The 23,217-nt window shown below is 34.0% G+C and overlaps 1 pseudogene; it reads right to left on the bottom strand.

The window, feature by feature from the left end:
• Positions 1 to 2,595: 2,595 nt before the first annotated feature.
• Positions 2,596 to 5,470, bottom strand: LOC149167412 (uncharacterized; annotated as a pseudogene).
• Between the last annotated feature and the right edge of the window lie 17,747 nt (positions 5,471 to 23,217).

Genomic DNA, 23,217 nt, shown 5'->3' with positions numbered 1-23,217 from the left:
GCACTTCGTAAACCCCCTATACTTAAACTAAAAAATTAATGATTAGTCGTGATGTGTTGTTTGATGAGAAAGAAGAATGGCAGTGGAATCATAATGTGCAACAACACACTCCAAGTATTGTTGTACAAGAAGATGAATCTTTTGTTTTTGAAAATCCATCCAGTAATCAAAATACTTCAGAGGCCACATCCACTCCATCATCTTCTACTACTTCAAGTCATGTTTCAAGTCCAAGTCCTCCTCCAAAAAAGACAAAATCTTTAAATGAAATTTATGGTTATACTTATTTTGATTTGATGTCTCAGATTGAAGCAGAACCAAGATGTTTTGAAGATGCAGTAAAAGAGTTAGTTTGGTGCAAAGCAATGGATGAAGAGATGGCAATTATTAAGAAGAATGAAACATGGGAGCTTGTGGATCCTCCTACTAAAAAAGAAGTCATTGGGGTGAAATGGTTGTATAAAACCAAGTATGCAGCTGATGGATCAATACAAAGGAACAAAGCAAGGTTAGTAGCAAAGGGATATGCTCAACAACCAGGTATTGACTACAATGAAACATATGCTCTTGTTTCAAGATTTGATACAATTAGAACTGTTTTGGAATTGGCAGCACAATATAAATGGTTAGTTTATCAATTTGATGTTAAATCAACCTTTGTAAATGGTGAGTTAAAAAAAGATGTATATATTCACCAGCCCCAAGGATATGAAGAAGCAGGAAATGGAAACAAATTCTAGAAACTGAAAAGGGCTCTTTATGGGCTTAAACGAGCTCCAAGAGCATGGTATAATAGAATTGACACTTATTTTTTGAAAGGGGTTTAATAAAAGTGAAAATGAACACACATTATATATCAAGTCAAATGGTAATGATATAATAATTGTGTGCTTATATGTAGATGACTTGATATACAAATCTTCACGTAATTTTTTAGTAGAAGAGTTCAGGGATGCTATGATGATTGAATTTGAAATTACTGATTTGGGTTTGCTCCATTATTTTCTTGGCATAGAAGTGACACAGATGAATGATGGAAATTTTATTTCATAAGAAAAATATGTTTCAAATCTTCTTAAAAAATGGAAAATGGGAAATTGTAAACCCATAAGCACACCCATGAATACAAATGAAAAATTTTCTGTAGAAGATGGAGATGAAAATGTAGATGCTCAATCCTATAGGAGTCTGGTAAGAAGAATTCTGTATCTTAGTACCACTAGGCATGATATAATGCATGTAGTAGCCTTAATTTCCAGATTCATGCAAAGTGCAAGTAACATTCATTTTGGACAAGCAAAAAGAATTTTGAGGTATGTCTGCGGAACAAGAAATTATGGAATTTGGTATACTTCATCAAATAATTTTGGGTTGGTTGGTTATATAGATAGTGATTGGGCTAGATCTTTTGATGATATAAAAAGCACTTCAGGTTATGTATTCAGCCTTGGATCAGGTGCAGCATTATGTTGTTCAAAGAAGAAACCAACTATTTCATTGTCTTCTACAGAGGCAGAGTATATTGCAGTAGTAACAACAATGTGTGAAGAAATTTAGTTGAAGAAATTATTGTTAGATCTAAAACAAGAACCAAAATATACCACAACTATTTACTATGATAACTTGTCTACCATTGCCATAACTAAAAATCCAGTGTTTCATAATCGCACCAAACACATTGATATCAAATATCATTTCATAAGAAACTATGTGGCAAAAGGAGAAATTCAAATAAATTTTTGTACAACAAATCAACAACTTGCAGATATATTTACCAAAGCACTACCTAAAGGGAAGTTCAAATACTTAAGGGATATTCCTGGAATCACCTCATTAAGAATTAAGGGGGAATGTTGAGGATAATGCTTAAACTAAGCTATGTAATTGCTGACAAATTAGCCAAAAAATTTTGTGTTCTGAGTTATCGGAATTAGGCCAACGAATTTATAGATGTAGTAAGTGATCATTCAACAAATTATTAGGGACAATAGATTAGTCAGATAATGGATAATGAAATTAGAAATATGTGGGCTATATAATAATGTATTCATTTCTCCTATGTGGATATGAGATTCCAATGAGAGTTCAACTCATCGATTGAGAATCAGATTTCTCTTATTTTTTTTTATTATTTTTGTTTATGTTTTCATATGTATGCTCTTGATAGATTTAAAAACACCTCACAACCTTATCATACTATAAGATCATTCCATCCACTTAAAAGAACCTAAAACAACCATTTGTTTTACATATTTTCTCTACATATGTGCATATGTTCAAGGAAATCTGCTTTCCATTTTTTAGTCCCATATTAATGCAATCCAATATGCAACACTCTAGGTTTGGATTTCTAAATCACTAGTCAAGCAACACATCATATTAGAGAATCAAGATAAAATATTCATGCCATCTACTATATCCAAGTGAGATGCCTTATGCTTGATTGAAAACAATAATAAAATGTGGCTCGGTGCTTGGACTGAATGACATTCTAGCTATCTCCCCAAAGAAATGAATTTCCTAGCTCTTATTATAGTTATGCTTTGTATCACATATATGAACAAAATCAGCTAGCTCGGCCATGGACATAAAATGTCAATATGATGAGAATATTATAGGATGTATGGCACAAAAGTGGCCCTTGACTTCAAGAGAGGCTTTAATGTTTCTAACATCCCAAAACCTACATGTGGAATATTGGTTCCGAGTAGCAAATATTCGACCATCAGGGTGCAATGCAGAAGCAAAGGAGTAATCCGAGTGGCCTTCAAGAGTTGCAACAATCTTTAAAATGAAACATATAATCATAAAGAATAACTACATTTTGTGCAGATAGCACCTTGGAAATAGAGTTAAATTTTGGTTAAATTTTGAACTTACTAGGTGTGAACTCATTGTTTAACATAGAGAAAAATACCATGCACCCCAACAGAGTTTCTCAAAATTTTTTACATACCTTTCCCCCTTGATATTCTAAAATAAAACCCTTGATATTGTCCCCAATAACAACAAGCAAATTTTTATCTAGACTGATGGAAACATGTTTCATATTACCCATATTATATCGAAGTGTGAGAAATAACAAAATGAAAACACATTCATGTAATTTCACTTTTAAATTGCAACTAACAGACAATAAAGTGTTGTGAAATCACTTGGTACATACATTAACAGACCAAGGGAATGAGAAGTTCCTAATCAATGCAAATCTTTGTGTGTCAAAGACTCGTACACCAAAATCATTACTTGAAGTCATGAAATAGTTTTCTCCACTGCGTAACACAGATCCATGATGTAAATGAACTTTAGTCAAAATGTGGCATAACAACTATAGAAAATAAATCAACAAAAAGAAATTTCTACCATTGGATTTTGTGCAACTTTGGAAATTGGAAATATTGAAAATCAATTAAAATTCAAATACAAAAACAATTGTTGATCCAAATGTATCTAGAACAGTGGTAGATCTCCACTGCATTTGTGATAGAATTATCATCATAAGTTATATTTGAACAATAACTCACATCAGGTCAGTCCAAACACTACACCACAAAAGAGAATATGTGTATTTCACGATAAATAAAGATGTTTAAAGAAAAATAACCTCATAGATAACTATAAACCAAACTTTAGGAGAAAATATTATAATCTAACCTTACAATTAATCTCTCCCTTGAATCCACCTGCAACTAGTAAATTATCCTTCATGACAATGATGCTAATCTGGAGTCCTGAGAGACAATGCAATAAAGTTCTTGGATGGGCCTATTTTTGTCAAGCATAAGCCAATAATGAGGCATCCAAATATGGAATATTAAACCAATGAAAATGATAAAATCCCACCATGTATTACCGTGATGGACATTGAATGTAGCTACAAAAGGACATAAATGTTCACGAATATCATTTTTTGACACCAGTATAAGAACTATCGAAAAAATCATTATGGATAGCTTAAATAGTTCCTCTGATGGTATAATTGGGCTAGTGACATGAAGAAATTCAGTTTTTTTATGAGACATTGCAGACCAATGTATAACAAAATAACTTGATAAAATATACACATCGTGCTTTGATGTTGCACAAACCAAGTTCCTTAGCTACACCATTCCACAATATACTATAATTAGTCCACAAGAGCTTGCAATATACATTATCCATAATAAATATTCAAGTCCGATAAACTATTACACTTAAGGCCATTCTTACATAAGACATATAACCATTAACATTATTGCATTCAAAAAAATTATCGCTAGGTTCCCAACATTCATATCTACATTTGGGGTTGAGAGTATAAATCACCTTAAAGTGTACAATTGTAGACTTCACTGCTCTTGTATTGTAGAAGAATTCATAGAAATTCCCTCCTTTCTGAGTTCTTTTACACACCTACACATGGAAGTAAACTACAAAGATATAGTCAAAAGAATTAATTTAACCCATCATAACTTAATCAAAAGTGACTGGAAAATGCAACAAGTTAATATCAGAAGGTGGGAGTTCCAAGTTCACTCCTAAATGCAAAAGATGAAGAGATACAAATGAAAGTAGAATGTGGTAAAACAGAGGAAAAAGTACAAAAGAAACTATTTGTCTTCGGATGCAAAAACAACATTTTTCTAGCTACAGGACTCTGCCCACCTTATCTAGTTCATCATGAATTTGTGGCAGTTTCTTATAATTTTGGTATCGTTGTAACAAATTTTCTCTATATTTCTCCCTTGTAATGTTCATCCTATCTTAGGGTATTCCTTGGATATCTTTCCCTCTTTTGGCGTCCACTGTAGATGTGTCGGTTGGTCTGGTTATCTACACAACATGGAACTACATATGAAGCGTGTCATGTGAAAAAATATAAAATTAAAAAAAGAGGAAAACCCAAAAATTGGAGCAAGAATATCAAATTGATCACTTTCTTTATCACTAGAGTAAATGTGCAACATAGTTGTGCATAAAAAAACTCAGGTAGAGTTTTAGATTGATTTGTCGCATTATTGCTAGAGTAAATATACAACATTTATCATGATAAAAATGATAGATATTTCAACTCAAAGCCAAACTTATCACCAGAGAAAATGCAAAGGAGTTTCAAGGAGAGGAAGCAGGAGTTCTACCCATCATAAATTATATCCCATTATGAGAAAACACTCTTTAAGTGCTAGGGTTTCAAGGTGAGGAAATGGGATTTGCACCCATCATAAATCAATACACCTCTTTCCAAACTAACTTTGACCCCATTCACATCCAACCCCCTAAACCCCAATAGAACAAGTAGAGAGAGTCCTCTATTATGACAGGGTGACTGCTCATCTTATACCATCAAATATAATGCTCGCCTAGATCTAGGTATGATGGCGGGGGAAGATTTCCACACTCTTGGCGTTATTTCCATGTACACCTTACCCTTCTCATCACAGGCCTCTAGATAGCTTTTTTCCCTCTCGTCCGAAAGATTTTGGAGAGCCATGTCATATTAAGGCTAGGGAGAGCTATCCCATGCCATGAGACCATCTATGATGTTGTTGAATTGGTTGAGTTTTTCCTGAACTTGTCCTAGAGCTCCACTAGTGGGGAAAAAGGGCATAAATAAATAGTTGTCCTTGTCATCATCTAGATTGGGTTAAGACGTCCTACCAGCCACTGAGGTTGGAGGAATAGCTAGTGTAGGATTGTCATTAAGAGTCGTTGTTTCCTAGTCAGGAGGAGAAGAATTGATTTCTTTGGAATGTTAACTAGTTTGGGTGGATTTTGTATCTGGTCATCATTTCAATAATGTTGGCGGGGTTGTGATTTCCATTAGAGAGGCTCTCACTTGCCATATTCTGTTGTTCCTCTTCCCATCTTCATATGAAAATTTTCACTCTGCAACCCACCACAACTCGCAACAAAAGACATATTATCCTCCTCCTCATCCTTGACATCCTCATCTTCTTCTTTCTCCCCGCAGTGTTTGAGAACTTTGACATTTTTTTTTATGGCCATGGGAATATTCTATTTCAAAACCATTGCTAACAGGTCCTGTATTCGAGCCCCTTGCAACGAAAGTGAAAATCAAGCGAAACAGGGACACCCTTTTGCTGTTATTATTGTGAAGAAGAAGAACCATTACTTTCATCTTCTTCTTGTTCCCTCAGGGCTTGAGGAATCTGGCATTCATTTTTGTGGCCATGGGACTCTTCTATTTCAGAACCATTATTAATGGGTCCCTTATTCGAGCCCCTTGCAGTGCAAGTGCAAAGTATGTGAAATGGGAACACATTTTAATGCTAATGTTGTGAAGAAGAACTTGTTGCTTTAGAAATTCAATCCTCTGCAAGTGTAAGTATGAGCCTAAAGGGGGGAATTTATACTTAGAGGGTTACTGCCAAAGATATTTCCAATAGCAGTTTCTGGTGTTCAATGGCTTTGAGCAGACCAGGTTATAGCCTTGTCACAACATTTAGGCTGCACATATAGTATCTTGCATTAAACAATAGGAATAAAAAAATGATGACACTTGTCAGGACCCCTGGAGGATGACGATTCTCTATAGTGTCACTACAAAAAACCTCATAATAGAACACCTTTCAGCGTAACTAAATATATCTATATCAAAATTATATTATTTTTATTTTGTTTCAAAATAAATTATTAATATTATATATGTAACCTACATCAATTAATTTATCTAAGATTCAATTTTATAATCCATATTTTTAAACTTGAAATTTTATAAAAGGATTAAAAAAAATATAAAGATATATATATATATATATATATATATATATATATATATATATATATATATATATATATATATATATTGATGTTTATTTCAATATTTTTAACTATAACTTATTTTTATGTTAATTACATTGGGAGGCATATTTTACAACCTATTATGAGGGTAATGTGTGATTTCTTCCATGTTCAACTTGGAGTTGACATGTCCATTAAAAAAAAATCTAAATAAAAGACAATATCAACTATAATAAAAACATAAATGATTATACATATGTGGTAAAATTATTTCACTTTCATTCCTGGAGTTATAAATAAAATAGTTTGAAACAAATAATTTTATATCAACTTTACATAGATAAAGTAATTAAAAGTTAAAAACACACACACACATATGTTGTGTATGTGTGTATTTCAATGCTCAAAAGGAAGAAGTAATTAAAAGTAAAATAATTTCATTACATTAATAAGAAGGAAATGTGTAATTCATACAATTTTTAATATAAAATTTTAATAATAATAAAATATTCAAAAATTCAATTTAAACACTAAAAAAATACACATGGTGTGTGTGTGTGTGTGTGTGTGTGTAACAAATTTATCAAGCTTTAAAAGAGATTAAATATTTAGAACTTTGTTTTCAAGTTTCACATTCTAGAATGTTTGCATATTAAGAAATATAATCTCTCGGATTTGTAGATGCGTGATTAAAATGGATCTATATTGATAGACAATTATATGGAAAGGTATATATAAAAAGGAATTTTCAAGTGGGAAGGAGATGTTGCAGAGACTAGTGTTTAATAAATTGTTTCATTTTGTCTAAATTCAGGATATGAATTTCATTTAGGAGTTTGGAGGGGAGATATTCTCTTCTAATGCTAAGAAGTATATACTAGATATGAATCCCCCGCCGGGGGTGAAACCTCTCCTATCGAAATGTAGTGTTTGGAAATCTAGAGAGGAATGTGGGTGGTTTTGGTAATACAAGGGCTAGTGGAAGCTTTAAGGAGACCCCACTTTTGGGGGAATAATGGAAAGCAAGACTTAGAGGAAGATGCATCCCAAAGGAAGCAAAGAACATGAAATTTGTTATCCCACCAAATAGTTTGGAGTAACATCGTAAGCGAATGAAAAACATGCTTTGAATTGTAAGTTTGTGGGAGGGTTGCCTACTGAAAAGGAAATAGAAAGGTGGATATAATAGAAGTGGTATCAAAAAGGTGAGGTGGATTTAAGGTTAGGCATGAAAGGGTTCTTTATGGTCATTTTTTCTAGTTTGGAGGGAAAAAGTAGGGATTTCAAAGGAGCTCCTTATTTTTTTAACAACATGGGTTTATATATGCAGCATTGGGAAGAGTGTTTTCACCTCGACAAGGAAGAATTTCAAGCAACTGTGGTATGGGTCAGACTCTACTCTCTTCCAGTTGACTTTTAGATCACATAAATTTTGGAAGGAATTGGAAATGTGATTGACAACTTTGTCAAAGTCTTATAGGTCACCAAAATGGGAGGTAATATGTCATGTGCTACGATTTGTGTTTATATGAACATATCTGAGCCTCTATAGGAGTCCATTGACTTAGAATATCAGGAGGATTTTTTGTCTCAACCCTTCAACTACGATCATGTTCTGTTCAGATGTAGTCATTGCCATGAACATGGTCACTTGTTTCGCTATTTCTTGCTTATAATGAAGGAAAATCAAGAGCAAGGGTCATTATAGTCAATGGATTGCTTCAGTAGGATAACGTCTAGGAAAATAAATCCTAGAGGGAAAAAGATAGATAAGTCCCAGAAGAAAATGGAACAAAAAATGTGTTTATGGTACTGAAAGGTATGGGGGAGAAATTCTTGTTGCAAGGAGATATCACCATGATGGAGAAAATGGTGGGGAACTTGGGGGACAAAGAAACTCAAAAGAAAAAGTCACCAAAAGAAGAGCTAGACATGGAAGGTTTCCTTGGGCTACCAGGGATTGGAGAAGTTCTTCATTTGATGAAGGAAAACATCGAAACCTCAGGGGATAAGGGAATTTTTTTGGTTAATATCATCAACTTTTGGGCTATGCAGGACCTATCAGAGTTGGCCCCAGATGAAAAGGATATTTACGCATAGGATTTCCAGTGATGGAAAAGTCTTTCGACGTTCAACATATATGGGGATAAAAATTTAGTAATTTTGCAAAACATAAAGGAAAAAGGAAAGATGCTCTGATAAAAGAATACAAATGGAAAGGGAGAAGGATGATGAGAGAAGCCCTCTAGAACAATGGATAACAACTAATTAACTTTTTTCAAGTAATTTCCCTCTCTAAGCTCTACTTGACATCTAAAAAATTGTCTCAATGAAGATAATATTGTGGAATATTAGGGGTATAAATAATAGGGGAAAGAAAATATACCCGAGAGAGAGGATAAACACCAAGAAGCCAACCATGGTTATTTTGAAGGAAACTACAGTTTCAATGGAAACAAGTTGGAGATGTAGGTGAAAAATGTTGGAAGGGATGTGTAATAATGACCATTGATACCAAGGGAAGTTTAGGGGATTTAACGATTTTGTGGAATCCGTTGGAAGTCGTATTTCAAGATTGGATGGCTTGTTCTATGATTTTGATAGGGAACTTTAGATATATTGGTTCGAAGGAAAAGGTGAGTTTGATGGCAGTTATGGCCCCCATATGTCTATCGAGAAAGCGAAATTTTTGGAAAATATGAAGTCACACAGGAGACTAATCAAGGATTCACTTTGGATCGTGGGAGGAGGGCTTTGATATTCTAAAATAGTTGGAAGAAAGAAAGGGAGGAGATAGAAGATTGGACTTGGATTCCTCATCCTTTGAGGGGCTTATTCAAGAGTTAAGGCTGGTGGATATCCAAACCCTCAATGACATTTTGACTTGGAAAAATTGAAGGGGGGGTGTGTAAAATCAAGTGGCTAAGAGACTAGATAAATTCATGGTTACAAAGGAGATCATGGATAAGGAAATTTATATAGAAGAAGTTAGTCTCCCTTGCTTGGGTTCATATCATTGGCGAGTGCATCTAGAGATAGATATAAAGGAAGCCCCTCGAAACAAGCCTTTTCATTGTAAAAATGTTTTACTCAAACATCCAGATTTTGTGGTTAAAGCTCGATCTTGGTGGGAGGAAATCAAAATGAGAGGTAGAAATAAAATGCACACCTTCTAGTTGAAATTAAAATAACTTAAATCCAATTTTAGGATGTGGAGTAAGAAATAATTCAGTAATATTATTGAAGACAAGCAACTCCTGGAAAGACAGATGCAAGAAATTCAACAGAAAATGATTCTAAAATGAAGAACTAAAGATCAAGTCTTCGAGGAAGGAATCACACAGAACAAACTAGAACACCGAAGGAAACAAAAGGATATTATATGGAAGAAAAAATCAAGAGTTTCAATGGTTAAGGAAGGGAGAAAAGAACTGCAGATTCTTCCAAAAATCTATGAATATAAAACAAAGGCATTTCAACATAATCTTCTCTCTCATTGGAAGGGATGGCTCGAGAAAACTCCATCACAAGGAGATTGAAGATGAATTGATTGACATTAACTAGGATGTTCTTTAAAAACACCCTCTCAATATATTTCCAGCTATTAATAAGATAGTGACATGTATTCCCAGGCTATTAGTAAAGAGAAAAATGAAGCATTGATGAGAGAGATCTTGTTCAAAGAGGTTGAGGAAGTGTTGGTTTATGTACCTAGAGACAAAGCTCTTTTTCCAGATGGTTTTAAATTTGAATTATATAAATCGTGTTCCAGATTTTTAGGAGAAAAAATACATGAGGTTGTTGAGGAATCTAGAAATATTCAAATGATGTGGGAGGGTTTGAATGCCACCTTTATAACTTGATCTTGGATGTTAGGAAATCATAAGACCCTAGTGGTTTTCGACCCATTGCATTATACAATGTAATATACAAGGTAATTACCTCTACCATAGTTAATCATCTAAAGCCTTTAATGAAGGATTTAATTTCTCTTGAACATAAAGGCTTTGTGGAGATCCACTAAATCTCAGATGAAATAATAACATCCCATGAGATAATTCATTCTCTGAAGAATCAAAAGAATCCAGGTACGAGGATAAAATTTTATTTGTTGAAGGCTTATGATAAGATAAGTTGGGATTATGTATTACAGGTTCTTGATGCATTCAGTTTCTCCTGGCATTGGATTTCCTGGGTTAGATCCATCATTTCTACACCCTGTTTTTCTATTATAGTTAATGGATCTCTACCTGGGACTTTCAACCTATTTTGTGGGCTTAGACAAGGAGACCTATTGTCCCCCTTTTTATTTATTTTGGATACAAAGGGGTTTGGAATACTTTTAAAAGTTTCTTGTTCCAAGGGTGTGGAGGGGGATTAAGAATTTTGTGTTTATTTGGAGATGATATCAATAATTTATGGACAACATGTGTTTATTTGGGAAACCCACCCTTATAGAAGTAAGAGATGTCCACTCTCTGCATTCTATCTTCACGAAAGCCTTAGGTATGGTCATCAACAATAAAAAAATAAATATTTTCTTTTTTAATTATACGGAGTCGATCCAATGTCATTTGGAAAGAGTGATGGAATTTCATATAAGTAGTCTCCCCTCGAAGTACCTTAGGGTGCCTATGGTGCAAATTCCAAGAATATCTTTCTGGTTGCAAGAGATACTAAAAAAGATCTCAGATAAAATTAATAATTAGGCTTTTGAATCTCTAAATATGGGAAGAAGAGTAATGCTTACTAAATTGGTGCTTCAAACTATTCCTATATATCAGTTGTTAGTCATGCCTATGCCAAAAATCACTCTTGAAGGAATTAATTTCTAAATGGAGAGAATTTCTATGAAGAGGATCAAATAAGGTGAAGAAATGGTCACTAGTGGTGTGGGAAAAACTTTGTTTGCTTATGTAGGAAGGAAGGTTGGGCCTGAGATATATAGTAACATTAAGTGGAGCTTTAGGAGCTAAATTATGGTGGAGATAAGTGCTAGGGGGAAAAGAACTATGTAAGAATATATAGCTAAATAAATGATATTAAATGGAGCAGATTAGTAATTCTTTGTTAATTCCCCATTTAGAATAAAACCCAAGATGCTTATCATTTGCTTATCAAGTTCTTAAGGATTCAATACTTTTGCTTAGTTAACTGATTCCCATGAGAGTTTCTTATGTAAATGTTAGAAAAATAACAACAAAGAACATCAAAATACAACACACAACAAGCACATGATAAAGGAGTTAACCCATCCTAGGCTACGTCTCCTTGGTCCAACTTCCAATGGCTTGGGCCTCTCTATTATGCTCAAATTACAACAAAATTTTGTTTACAATGCTCAAATTCCTCTAAAACTTGTCTCCATGAGTTCAACATACTCAAAAATGGCTACCTAGCCTCTTTTTTCATCCAATTTGGATAACTGAAAAATTTATGACTTCTCCCAGTTATTCCACTATTTTTTCCACAAAATTCTCTAAAACCGACCAAAACCCCCGTTTCCGCTTCAAAATCCGCTAATAGAGCGAGGAATTTGCTGTTCGATGGGCATATTTTGTCAGCCTTATCACAATCGCAATTGGCAAGTGTTGCGGGTTCTTAACACAACAAAACATTGTGATGCAATATTGTGGACCCGGCAAGATAATTAACTACAACATATAAAATTCCCGTGTCTGGAACCTCCTGCTCATCGCAATCGGCAAAGTTCAACATGACGACACACTATGATAATATTAGCGATATTGCAAACCAGCTGGGGTATTAAACCGTGTCATATAAAATTCCGTGTCTCGGGTGCTCATCGTAATAAAAAATCGACTGCGGGGAAATAACCAATGCGATATGACGAACCCACCGGACACTAAACTACAACACATAAAATCCCACATCTGGTAGTCTATCATAATCAACACTTTATTAGTGGTAACAAATAATAACAGTGGGGTTTTGGTGCGATTTGCAGGGGCCAATTCTTAACCTGCGCCTCTTTTTTTCCCCAATGTGTGATATGTGGGACCCAGTAACAACTTGCCACTTGGCGCTTCCCCATTCACTAGGACCCTTGCCATGTCATCCAATCCTACCACATAGAGAAGTCAAACTTGAACTTTGACTTGCTCTATCTTCTGCATATGAACTCAGATTTGATTGTCATTCACACCGCTGGATTCAGAATGACGAGCTCTTCAATCTAAAGTTGAGTTTGACAAGATTATGACACTTTGACTTTTGAGCATAATTTTGAGCACCTGATCAATAAATATGGCTTAGACTCAACTCACACATCCCAGGCTCAATTATCTGGACACGGGCTCAGGAGAATAAAAATCAAATGAAGGATTTTTCCTTTTGGGAAATTAACAATGGTGAAATAGCCTTATTTTGGGAGTATTCTTGGTAGCAATTCCAAATATTGAAGGAGAGGGAAGACCTAAGAGAACTAAGAAATCTTACCACAATATTGGGAGGCATTAAGGTAGCGAATTACTGGAAAGCAATGTGTTCAATACATTAGAGGTCATGGAAATGCAAGGATGATCGACCAATTTCATCTCAAGACTTGCCATGGGAAAGTTTGAAGGAGGAATTACTAGAAATAAAGATAAGAATAATGCACGACCTAGATAAGTTGAGATGGGGTTTGAAGCCCATAGGCATGTACACCTTAAAGGAAGCATATTCTCTTCTTTGGGAGAATGCATGAAAATGGGTTATAGCTTTGGGCCAAATTTGGCAATGAAATTTCAAAATTTTACTATTTTACCGAATTGAAGCCTTCAAAATTCATATAAGCATTGTGAATTTTGATTCAGAGTAAAAATAAACTTTTTGGAGAATTTGTTATTGTCCTAATCATATTGTTTTCAAATTTTTTTAGTGTCATGTAAGTTGTCATTTTTCCATTAAATGAAATGCTTGTCCTTGTAGTTTTTTCACATCTTAAGAAATATGTGTGGGTTCACGTAACATAAATTAGTCTAAAATATGTAATTTATATATATATATATATATATATATATATATATAGATATAGATATGTATATACATACATATATATATATATATATATAGATATGTATATACATATATATATATCTATATATATATATGAGCATGATATATATCTATATATATATATATATATATATATATATATATATATATATATATATATATATATATGAGCATGATATACATAGAGAGAACTAAGTTATGCATATTAAAAAAATATTTTTTTATGAAAAATTGTATTTTTTTATTATTTTTTAAGCTGGCGAAGTAATATTTCAATTGCATTTTGCAAACACGCGTTCACATAAGATTTTTTCAACTATTTAAATAAATTCAAAAACCAAGAGTACCATTTTGAAGAGAACTCATAAATGAATATAGTGGTATTCATTTATATATATGAGCATGATATATATATGTATATACATATATATCTATATATATATATATATATATATATATATATATAAGCATGATATACATAGAGAGAACTAAGTTATGCATATTAAAAAAATATTTTTTTATGAAAAATTGTATTTTTTTATTATTTTTTGAAGCTGGCGAAGTAATATTTCAATTGCATTTTGCAAACACGCGTTCACATAAGATTTTTTCAACTATTTAAATAAATTCAAAAACCAAGAGTACCATTTTGAAGAGAACTCATAAATGAATATAGTGGTATTTTTTTAATTTTTTTCATTGTGTATATTGTATGCTATTGATTTTTTATTCAACCCTTTTGAAACTGTCCAAAAAAATTCAAGCATTATGTTTACAAGAAATTAGATGAAAAATATCATATGAATTCAAATATGTTACCCATATGCCATTGGATAGAGGATTCCTTCATGAATACAACATGATCAAATCTTCCACCTAAGGCCAAATTATGCCTTAATTCTGCCAAGGTTCAAAATCGTACTGTAGAGAAAATTGTAGAAGGGGAGCTAAAACTCTATTTTTTAGTCCCTTAGTAGCTCATTCGAGCGCTCAAAATGCTCGATTGAGCACTAGAGATAAAATTTCAAATATGGTGATTGAGGTTTTAAGAAACTCTTGATCGAGCCCTTAACATGGTTAAACAAAGGCTCGATCTAGCTTTGAGGATCGAATACAACCTATAGCTCGATCTAGCTTTAAGGCTCGATATAGCCTATAGCTCGATCTAGCCACTTTTTCCATTCCACGCCTAGGTTGTATTGGTGGGAAATTTAAAAAACATGGCTCCATCAATCTCCTAGACAATCTTGGGTTAGATAGGAGCTAGATTGAGGGTTTGTTTTAATGCTCGATTGAGCTATCTTTAAGCCATCAAACAGATCAATTTAGGGCTCAAATATTGCTCAATTGAGCACTTAAAATGACTCGGTTGAGCTACTATTTTTCACCCAAAATGCGCTCTCACTCGCCAAAAAGTGTAACCCAAATTCATGCATAAACCTCTTGTTGATCATCAAATTTTAGAGAAAGATTCAATCTAGCGAAATATCTGGTTCAGAAAGATCTTGCCTAAAGTCTCACATTTTCTCATGTTGTTGGGAAGGAGAAAAATACTATGTCAGATCACATTAGAAGAAAGGGTTTCTAAGGTCCTTCCTTCTGTTGTATATGTAATTAAGAGGAAGAAAATATGGAGCACTTATTAAATTCATGTCCTTTCTCTAAGGAGATATGGTCTTTTATCCCATCTTTCTTTAGAGAGGCAAGTCAAAATAAAGCAAATATAGTGTTAGTCCTTAGTCAGTGGAAGGTGTCCTTGTTTTTAAACCATATAGTTAACACTGGGGCATGGATTATGGTAGGAGGAATTATACTCTCAAAATTTTGGAAAGAGAGAAATGCTAGAAGTTTTAGAAACAAAAGAAGGAATCCAGAGGTAATAAGGGGAGTGATCGAATTAAATATCAGAGAATCGATACTAGTGGTATCATGGTCACCAGAGGATTGAAGGTAGATAATATGGAGGCAGAGATCCTAAAGAAACTAGAGTTAGATGAGGTGATGTGCTTCCCATGTAAGGAACCATCTGAGGAAATGAATATTCAATCAAAGCATCGATACACGCCACCTTTAAGTGGATTCATTAAACTAAATTCGATGGGGTGTCGAAAGGAAACCCTAGCCTCGCTGGTCTCAGAGGTTTCTTTAGAGATTACAACTCTGGAATTTTAAGGGTCTTCGCAAAGAGCTGTGGTTTGACCAACAATAATGTGGAAAAATTTCAAGCGCTAGAAAGAGGTCTTCAAATTTCCATTCACGAAGGATTCTAATTAATACAAATAAATGAGGATTCCCATATTGTAATCAATTGTACTCAAAAGTTGATAAATAGTCAACCAATAGGAAAATTGGAAAAAATTTGGAGGATGGAAGGTGTAATCGAGAGTATTCACAATCTGCTCAGATAATTGGAATATGCCATTGTCCTCCACTCTAGGAAATCAGGCAAAAAGGTTGTAGGTTTCATGGCTAACTTGGACTGTCAAACTAGAGAAGCAAATGTTGATTTGAGCTAGCCCCTCTCTTCGCAGTTTACCTATGTGGAGTCTCTCCAAAGATCATTAGAGGAAGATGCAACTTCCCCTGATGGGGGTGTTAATGTTTATGAGATAGAGGCTTTGGGGGTAGTTCCTACCACCTACTAGTTGTAAGGCACATTTAGAGCTTGGAGTGATGCAACCTGACCCCACATGCAATGACATGTAGATTAATAGTTGGCGCTTTCTATTTATTGAGGGCATTATGAAGGTTCTAGAGCTCATTGGAGGAATTTGGAAAGGAAGCGAGTGTAGGACCTTGACCTCCCTTTGCTGGCTTTGTGTCTTTGTTGACTTGATGGTGAATTTGGTGCTATGGTGTGGAAATATATTTGAAACAAAAGGTTGGTAGGCGTATTGGGTGCTAAGGTGGATTTGTCCTCGTGTTGAGGACTACTTATGACCACGAGGCTTCAGGCTCTTTATTGGGATAGTGAGGTTTATAAATGCTTTCTTTTTTGCAAATTATCAGTGCTCTGTCTAATGTTATTTGTTTTTTTGGTCTTTCAAAAACTCACGGCTTAGGTCTACTATGTTAGGGTTAGTGCATCTGTCTAGTATAATCCTATTCTTAGTTGTTATTAGAGGTCGAATGAACTTGTTTGTATTTTGGTGTGATATCTGAAGGGTATTTGTCATTGGGGTGCTATGAAGGAGGAAATGTCAGTGGTAATGAAAATTCGAGGGCTCTTATGTGGGAACTGTTTTAGAATTGTGTCAAGTTGCCTACCATCAAGACATCGTGTTGTATTGTCTGTGCATAGTATATGGGTTCTAGTGTTATATTTGAGTATATTTCGATGTCTCATGGTCTTAGGATGTTGGACGTCAGTCGAGGGTAGAGACTCCCCTATCATTTCATTTGTAAGTTTGATAGAGTCTAAAACATATGTGTGGGGGTATGGAGATGATGTAATTGGTGTAAGGCTGGGTCTTGAAGGTGTTTTGTCTAGTCCCTTCTCTAGCTTCTTTGCAGGTTGTGGGATATTCAGTGGATGCTCCAAGTGAAACCCTATGTCGCAACTATGCCTCCTAGACAAAGAACGTGTTATCGACAATGGGGAGGTGGCAATGCCCCTCAAGGGAAACGAGGGGCAAGGCTTTTTGGCCATGATTCTACAACCACCTACTTTAAAGCCATTTCGCTAGACATGAGAAAGGAAATCAAGAAGATAGAGACTCAAGCTGGGATTGGGTGCCAATCCCATTGCGACTCAAAACTCCTTGAGGATGTTTTGAAATGGTTTCCTGACTAGGAGGAAGCAATATTTGAATTCAATTGTTGGCAAATGAAAACATTCATGGGCCTATAAATTAAGGATAAACAACTTTGGTCAACATCTCTACGGCTAGCCTCTTACCCGGTTAATGGGTTCCCTATTCGTTCAATGCATTTTTTGACCCTCGGTGGGTTATTTGGTATTTGTGTTTGTATGGTCTCAACAACCCATGTTTTAGTAATATTTTATGGTGCCTTTTTCTCGTGAGGCTTGCGTGCTTACTTTTGTTGTGCGACCTTGAGTAGATGTGGGTTTTAGTTATAAGTTTAGTATGAATTCAGAGTCTTATTTTTTGAGAGAGGCTAGTCTTGGTCTTGTTTTGGGATGCATAATGAGGAAATTCAAATTAAAATTAAATTTCAAAGTCTCAATTGAAAAAGAAAAAAGAAAATTTCAAATTAAATTAAAAATTAATCTTTCACTTGTACACAAATTAAAACCATTGAAATTTCACCCTCTAAAACTTAGGGTAACTTAGATGTCAAAAGAAGGTAGAAGTATTTCAATGAGGAGCAAATTCTGAATTTCAACTATTTAATTATCCTGTCAGGCAGTTAGAGAAAATAATTCCAACCACTTGTTCGTGCCTTCTAGGTGTGTCAATTCAAGTGTCATAATTAATTTGATACATGTCCGCTAGAAATGTCAATCAAGTTATCATAGTTAGTTTATTTTATTATAGTTAGTTTGACTTCAGTTCAATTGAGTTTAGTTTAACTGAGAATTTCACTCCATCATTAATTATTGTTGTCTCTTAAATAATCTTATTTAAAGACTAATGAGTCTGCTCCATTTCTTATTTCCACATTTTCAATCGTTAACACACACGAAGATGCACTCAAACCTAGCCAACAAACGTAGCTAGACAATACCCAGAGATTTCATCTTACATTCCCGAGACAAAACCAATTCAACTTCTATTACAGACACCCATCGCGGTTAACCAACCGATACCTGTAGTTATACAAATGATTTACTATTGTAACTTCATATCCTCGCTCCGGGGCATTTACCGACATTAATATATGTGCTTGCCTTCTCGGCTGGGCACATTAACAAATACTGGCATTATTTAATGTATCTCGTCTGTATAATTTTTTCTCAGAGATGAGAAGTTGAATTTCTGGTTACGGTTCACAACAGCAAAATATGCAGAGGTTACAAAAACAGGAAACAAATATATGCTTATGGCAAAAGTCAATTGTGACAAATAGAGATTTTGTCTCTCAGGTTAGATTTTAAGAACAGTAAAGAATTTTATTAAATACTAGATTAGATATTTGCAAAACAACATAGTTTAGAGAATCAACAGTTTTGAAAAAATATTGAGAATTACTCATCAAATTTTATTATTGTTGAATATAAATACAATATATAAATTCTCTCTACTAGACCAACCAATTCAAATTAAGTTGGGGTTACATGAGTAGAAACTCAAAATTAGATCTTTTATTTAATGAAATGAATTGAAAGTAAGTTAGAAATGACTATCTGCTCTCTTAATTACTTAAAATAACTCAAATAAGGTTAAATTCTTGGCTCGAAATCTCCAAAGTCCATTCCATTGAATGCAATGGGAGTGTACATCCAATGCTGGTCAGAGCTAAGAAGCTACAAACATGGAAAAAAACAAACTGATTATTATAGAGAACGAGCCCCCTATCTAAAATGTTCCCAAATTCTACATATATATTTTTACTGAATGCTAAAATATAGGACTTTATACACACCTTGATTTGGAGTTGCATGAACTTCACATATTGAATTGCTTGTTCAAGCATTGTACTGATATCAACCTGATCACAAATCGAATGCATACGATTTTCTCAGTGGAACAGTTGAAATTTAGCTATGAAATCTGAACGTGTAATTTTAAATAAGGGGCATACCTTGGTGCCATTTGGGACAAGACTCTGTAATAATTTCAAACGTTCGTTGATTTTTCCCCGTCGATTCTGTAAAATCAAAATCCAAAGGGTTGGGAAGGGCTGAGAAACGCAGTTAAAACATTAGGTATAGAGCAATTCTCTATAAATCTACAAGGGCATAGTGTGGCTTTGCATGCAGTACTGGCATTGGCATTTTTATCTGGATTGTTGAATGGTTTATTCTAAGTGGATATGAGCGAGGGTGCTTATATCTCTAAATATTGGAAGAATCAGCAATCGAAATAAGCTCAGAGTAGATGGATATGGATTGTTGATTTGTTTAATATAGATAAATATGGGCGATGGTGCTTATATTTCTAAATATTCGAAAAATCAGCAATCGAAATAAGCTAATAAGCTCAAAATAGTAGATGGATATGAGTGACAACACCCATATCTCTTTGATTTCCAAATATTCAAAGAATCAAAATAGTAGATGGATATGAGTGACAACACCCATATCTCTTTGATTTCCAAATATTCAAAGAATCAAAATAGTATTCAAAGAATCAAAATAGTAGATGGATATGAGTGACAACACCCATATCTCTTTGATTTCCAAATATTCAAAGAATCAAAATAGTATTCAAAGAATCAAAATAGTAGATGGATATGAGTGACAACACCCATATCTCTTTGATTTCCAAATATTCAAAGAATCAAAATAGTAGATGGATATGAGTGACAACACCCATATCTCTTTGATTTCCAAATATTCAAAGAATCAGCCATCAAGATAAGCTCGGGATAAACGTACCCGTGCATAAACACTTTGGGGATCAGTGGCGGAACCCCTGCGAACGCGAGGCTTCAGATTGGTATTAAGTGCTGGTCCAGCCGTTATCAAGGTGCTCAGATCTGAATGTACCTTAACATCTTCGCTGCTGGAAAGATCTGAATCTGAATTTATGTTAGTGCTCGTAAGGTCTGAAGACCCCACAGTCGGAGAATTAATCACAATGGGGATGCCCATTTCTCCAGCAAAGCATGTCTCCGGGAAATTGCTTACTGATCGTTCCATGGCGGACGATCCTTTTCTCAGACAGTGTACCTCCTGATTTATATCTTGATCAACTATCTTTCGCTTCCGCCAATTTCTTTCGACATCTTCCGCTGCAACCTTCTCTGGCCATGACCACTGGTCGTAATTCGTAGAATGCATGGAAATAACATCGCAATTCTCGTTCAAGGCCATGTTTTCAGATGGGAAGTTATGCCCTCCTACGAGCTCAAGCATGGAATTATCTGGCAAATCAGTAGATACTCTCATAGCAAGCCTTTCCGCTAGAAGATTCATGCTCAAAGGCAATGACTGCATTGAACTACTTGCAGGGTATTCACATTCTTGCATGAAAGAATTTGCAGCAGATGTTGTGAAATCTGCATCCTCAGAAGAGCAAGATGAAAGACCCATTTCTGACGAATTGCTTTCGTGATTGTTAAAGGCATGGAATCCACCAATGTCAATTGCTCCACTACAGTATTGAAAGTTAGAGGCACCTGGCGAGTTCGAATTGGGCGATTCCACCACCAGCCAATCGTCGCATTCATTTTCTCCAATCTCAATTGATTTGCCTAATGCGATTTCATTTATGTTGGCTTCCAGGAAACTTTCGTGAAAACCTCCAATTTCTACCATAAATGGCACCTCGTCAAATTCACTACAAAGCAATCTGGAGAACAAGATGTCTGGTATAGTTGCTGACGTGGATTCGAAGCATGTTGCAGACTCCATGGCTGCAAGCGAGGATAACGTTATGGAAAACGGTGCCAATCACTGAGAGCTCGACGGCTTGAGACGCAGAGTAACGGTGTTGGGAGAGAGAGCAAGGTGTATATCCATTCCATACCGCCCATTTTTAACGAATCCGGCGATAACTCACAGCTGGCCTCGGACAGTTGGCAAAAATTCCTTTCACTGATTTCAGTATCCAACTACAGAGGTTTGGGAATAATTTAATGGCCACGTTACGCCAACCAAACATATCATTTATTCCTGCGCAATCTAACGGTACTATTGTGGAGACGAATATGGTCGACGTGCGTGACCTTCCTGGTTTCTTCCCCACGCAAAAATATCTGAGTCGTGCCTTTAGAAATTGCCCTTTTATAATATTAATCAATATGATTCCTCCAACCCGCGAGTGTCATTATCAATTTTCTATGACTCAATTATTCCATGCTCATTTATATATGGTCTGAAAGTATTTGAGCGCGATTCTGGTTGAACTCAATTCGATAATGCTATAAAATTCATATGATCCTGTAGTAATTTTTAATGGTGTTTTTAGAGAGGTTGTAAATTTGTCTTGCTGCTAAATTTTCCAAAAAAACTGATATGAGGAGTATGTGAATTTTGTTTTTAATAGTGGAAATGAATTCAGGGCCAACAAAAAATCTTGAGCATTTAAAATTTTGAAACTTCACAACTATCACTTAGATTTTCCAAAATTTCTGCTTGATTTTATGAAAATCTTCCTGGAATTTTTATTGTTTTCTGGGCAAATTTGAAGCCTCATTAAACTGCACTATTGTGAAAAATGACTAAGAAATATATATAAAGTAGAATTGTTAATATACTGGTATAGATTTATTTTAATTACTGATTTACTAAGTATCAAGAAGAATTAATCTTCTCTGAATGTAAATTCATTGATTTATTTTTTTAATTTGAATTTTTTTTGCAAATTGAATATTTGTTTAGCCTTTGTAATTGGTAAATTGAAAATTAAAATTCATTTATGATTCTTAATAATATTATTTATATTTATATAAAATTCACCTCCTTTATTTTTATAAATTTATTAATTAATTTTAAATATAAAATTATTTTAAAATATAATAATTACACATGAATTATTATTTTAATTTATGTTGTCAAATAATTTATATTGTCAAATAGATCCTATTATATGTCTATCACACATACTTCAAATTTTTATATTTAAAAATATTTTCATTAATTAAATATATGAATGTTTATTAGTAATATGTTTTGAAAAATAATAATTATGAATATGAATCATTATTATTTAAATTTATTATAATATGTTATATATATTATGGTTTTTTCATGAAAAAAAAGTGTTTAAAGAAAAATTATAACAAATTAAATTGAATCATTTTATTATTATTATTATTTAAATGTTACACTCATTCATAGACTGTAATAATTCTGTTATGTTATAGAGTAATCAATTATAACTAGCATTTGCACCAAGAGGTGCAAAGCAATGCCCATAGGAGTACTGATGGGGATATGGAAGTAAGTAAAAACAACATTTGAGTAAAATGTTGCATATTTATTGTACCACTCAACAACCCCCCATTATAGTTAATAATAGAATTAATAAAGAATGAGACCATTTTAAAATTTAGGATATAATCCAAAAAATTCTAATAAGATAAGAAAATCTTAGTTTTAAGATCCCAAAAAAACTTAAAAAGATAAATAAACTTTAGGTTTAACTTTAAAGCCTCGACGCCAAGGTATTATATTGGAACATACTAAAAAGCATTTTTAAGAAAAATGGCAATTAAAACCTTTCCCAAATAAATTTTAAAGGTTTAGGGCCTAAATATAATAAAAGTCGACATATATATGTAAATAGTAATAAAGAGGTTGACCCCATAAAACTGCCACGTAGCATATTAGGATCTCGCGAGTAGTGTTTTCATTCTAATATCCATGACCAGACTTCTGAAGCCTCT

Source organism: Pinus tabuliformis, chromosome 5_1 (genome assembly GCF_031772625.1).
Source record: "Pinus tabuliformis cultivar Carrire ecotype Pingquan chromosome 5_1, CPIR1, whole genome shotgun sequence".
NCBI classification, from domain to species: Eukaryota; Viridiplantae; Streptophyta; class Pinopsida; order Pinales; family Pinaceae; genus Pinus; species Pinus tabuliformis.
The sequence above is the reverse complement of the archived record's forward strand: the minus strand, read 5'-3'. Positions and strand labels throughout refer to the sequence as shown.